This window comes from Amblyraja radiata, chromosome 10 (genome assembly GCF_010909765.2).
Source record: "Amblyraja radiata isolate CabotCenter1 chromosome 10, sAmbRad1.1.pri, whole genome shotgun sequence".
NCBI classification, from domain to species: Eukaryota; Metazoa; Chordata; class Chondrichthyes; order Rajiformes; family Rajidae; genus Amblyraja; species Amblyraja radiata.
This window is the reverse complement of record NC_045965.1, coordinates 16,326,472-16,330,286: the sequence shown is the minus strand read 5'-3', so window position 1 is coordinate 16,330,286 and position 3,815 is coordinate 16,326,472. Positions and strand designations below refer to the sequence as shown.

The window sequence follows — 3,815 nt, the reverse complement described above, 5'->3', positions numbered from 1 at the left end:
GAGGGCGGCCCGGCTCGGGGCTGGAACAGTGCTTCCGTGAGGGGCTGTGACGCTCCCGGGAGGGCGGCCTGGCCCGAGGAAGGAACGGTGCTTCCGTCGGAGTGGCCAAGCTCGGGGAGGTACGGCGTTCCCAGCCCGAGGGAGGAGCGGCGCCCATGTCGGGGCAGCCCGGCCCGAGTGAGGTACGGCGCCCATGTCGGGGCGGCCCAGCCTGAGGGATATACGGCGCCCATGTCGGGGCGGCCCAACCCGAGGGAGGAGCAGCGCCCATGTCGGGGCGGCCCAGCCCGAGGGAGGAGCGGCGCCCATGTCGGGGCGGCACAGCCCGAGGGAGGAGCGGCGCCCATGTCGGGGCGGCACAGCCCGAGTGAGGTACGGCGCCCATGTCGGGGCTGCCCAGCCCGAGGGAGGAGCGGCGCCCATGTCGGGGTGGCCCAGCCCGAAGGAGGTACGGCGCCCATGTCGGGGCGGCCTGGCGCGGGGCTGAGACGGTAACGGTGCTCACGTGGGGGCGATCCGGCTCGGGGCTGGAACAATGCTCCGGTGGCTGGGACGGTGTTCTGGCGGTGGTGGCCTCAGTCCGGGGTTCGGCCGCGGGCCAGCGGCTGCATCAGCAGGACTGGTGGGCGGCAGCTTCGATCACCCCGGGACAGTTTTTAACATCGCCCGGTGGGGTATCGCCTCAGCGCAGAGTGAGAAGAGGAGGGAAGAGACTGCAGCCCTAAGACTTTTGCCTCCATCACAGTGAGGAGATGCTGGGTGGACTCACTGTGGTGGATGTTAATATGTGTTTATTGTTGTTTTTTTATTGTATTGTATGTTTGACTGCTGCAATTTCGTTCAGACTTCGGTCTGAATGACAATAAAGGCTATCTAATCTAATCTAATCTAATCTAATTACAAACAATGGAAGTGGACCGACCAGTCCAAACAAAGAACAGGGTGAGCCCAACCAAAGTGGACCGAGCACATGGGAAGCTCCACCCAGAAAGGGAGGAACATCAACCTACCCCTTAAAAACCCTAACCGACGAGAATCAGATCTCTTTCCCTGAAGAAGCTACAGAGATAGCGAAACTGGAAAATCATTGCCCAGTCGGGAAGAGTTCGGCAAGCGGTCTCCGCGAGCTGTAAAGAACCAAAGAACTGGTGAGCACCTTGGTGTTAACCCTACGACGCTAGAGATAATTGATGCTTAGATTTGACTGTGTTAGCATTGCAGCATAATCTACTAAACCAGAAATGAGTTGTAACATGCAGAGGGGAGAGGGGGGAGATTGCTTAACAGTAATGTGGTGAATCGCAACCAGCACAGGAATCAACCTAGACAGAGGGATTCCTTTGCAGTTGCTGTGAGAGTTATTTATAAAATGGCCCTGGCTTTACACCATCTAGGAGTTCTAAAAGGACGGAATACACCCCCCAGGGGTCTCACGAGGCAAGCAAAGATATTAACACACTTTGTGAAATCCCACCCAGGAAACATTAAAGAAATTGGCTTCTAATGCTGAAACCTGGGCAAAATAAACATGACAAATTTTGATTGAACATTACCCAAACAGTCTGGAATATTTGGATGATGAATACCGCCAGGGCCAGCCTACTGATCGTGTGCAGGAGGCTGTCGCCAAGGCCCTAATCTAGAACAAGAGAAATTTGGGAGATAAATTTAAAATCAGAATGGAGGACCTTAGACATCGAGTTTTGAACCTGACCTCAGAGACTGGGCCTGAACAGCGCAGCAGCTTGCGGGATTTCCAGACCCCCAGGCCAGCGGCTGTAATGTCTAATGTAGCGGTACATATCCCGCAAAATTTGTTTACTATTTCACAGGAAAACCAGATTGAGCGGCCCCGCACGGCTTGGGCGACATCACGCCCCATCCAGAGCGCACCCCGCTCCGTTCCCCTTGGCTCCGTTCCCCTTGGCCCCGCTCCCCGCGGCCGCACCACCACTCCCACCAGCCCCGACATAACCCAAACCCACCACCCCGGTGTGTCCACCCACCAGCCCCCAGATTTTGGTGTTGTGACCCCAGCAACAGGACCAGGCCCAGCCGCTCTCCCAGGCACGCGAGCCCCAGGCCCACTTCCGGTCCGTGACCGGGACGTGGTCAGAGGACTGGTCACGACCCACATGCTCCGATTCCCCCAGCACGTCCTCCCTCATCTACCGGAGCCTCTGCTCACGCCAGAGCACCCACGGCCCCCTCCCCCAGAGACCACGGGCCGAGCACAGACCCTCCCGGGGCGAGACTGAACCGACCACGGAGACGGCCGGAAGGGACGTCACGACCGCGGTGCCACAGGTAAACATGTCCGGTACTGCAACACCTTCCCACGCACCTACCCTTTCCACTCCAACACACGGGGTCCCAGCACAGAGAGTCAGACCAGCACGTAGGGCCTGCACGCAGCACCAGAGGACTTTAAACACAGATAGTAACTCACAGGATGAATTTCAGCAGTACACAAGGAGGGGTCCAGGGAAGAAGCTGGCCGAAGTTACCAGACACCCCAATAAAAGTTACAAAAATGTTACCTGGAAATTACAACCCAGCAAACCTATTTTAATAATTGGAGATTCCAACATTGCCAAGATCCCTAAATTCTCCAACAATAACATACAATTGGACAGCTACCCAGGAGACAAATTTATACATGGTACTTCCATTCTGGACAAATTGAGCCAATGTCCAGAAACTCAAAAAGTCATTCTCTCATTTGGCATTAATAATAAGGGACAAAGACCACAGACTGCCATCAAACAACTCCAAACACTAATCAAGATGGCCAGTCGAAAATTCCCTAATGCCAGCATATGGATCCCTATGATCAACTTCAGCCAGTCTCTCCCAGCACCAGAGCAGGACACTCAGACAACTTAATGACTACATACACACCAAGAAACACATTCCCACCAACCAGTTTAAAGTAGTCCCAGACCACGTCCACTGGACAGAACCCACAGCCCGAGCCATGATCAGAGAGTGGATGAAGCATTTAAACTGTTAGGGACACTATGCCAAGAGAGGCGAGGCCCACAACTAGGGAAAACAATCAACCTTTCTCAGACATTCTCCCTTACCGAAACCCAAGAGAGGGTACTGAACAGAGGCCTCACCTTCGTCCCTACTCCCAAAACCCACAAGGAACAAGTGCAGGGTGACCTACCCAGATTATATCGATTCATTAAGTTAATACACCACTTCAGTGACGCAGAACCTGCCGAAACCATACCCTTCAGGCCACTCACAGGATGGTCCCCAGACGACGAGGATGTCCCGAGGGAGATAACAGAATTTATAACAGAGACAGCATCAGCCATTGGGGATATGCCTACAACAAAAGATAAGTCTAACATCACCAGAAAAGAGAGGCAGGCCTTGACAGAGCTGAAGGAGAACAACGAGATAGTGATCAAACCAGCAGACAAGGGGAGCACTATAGTCATCATGGACAGACAACATTACCTCTTCGAGGCACATAGTCAACTGAACAAGATAGAACACTACACTAAGTTAGATGAGCCCATATATAAAGAAACACAAAAGGAAATAGGGGACATTTTGGAAGAGCTTAAGAGATCAGGATACATCCTAGACAAACAAGTAGAATACTTGACAGGAGCACAACCCAGGGCGAGGAAATTCTACATGCTCCCAAAGAAACACAAAAACCCAGACACGTGGACAGTAAACATAGAAACATAGAAATTAGGTGCAGGAGTAGGCCATTCGGCCCTTCGAGCCTGCACCGCCATTCAATATGATCATGGCTGATCATCCAACTCAGTATCCCGTACCTGCCTTCTCTC

At 53.4% G+C, this 3,815-nt stretch overlaps 1 long non-coding RNA gene across 1 annotated transcript; it reads right to left on the bottom strand.

Moving 5' to 3' along the window:
- Positions 1-964: 964 nt before the first annotated feature.
- Positions 965-2,479, bottom strand: LOC116977603. Its single transcript, XR_004413257.1, has 3 exons — positions 2,136-2,479; positions 1,554-1,639; positions 965-1,127 (listed from the first exon to the last, which is right to left on the bottom strand). It is a non-coding gene; the product is annotated as an uncharacterized LOC116977603 (long non-coding RNA).
- Between the last annotated feature and the right edge of the window lie 1,336 nt (positions 2,480-3,815).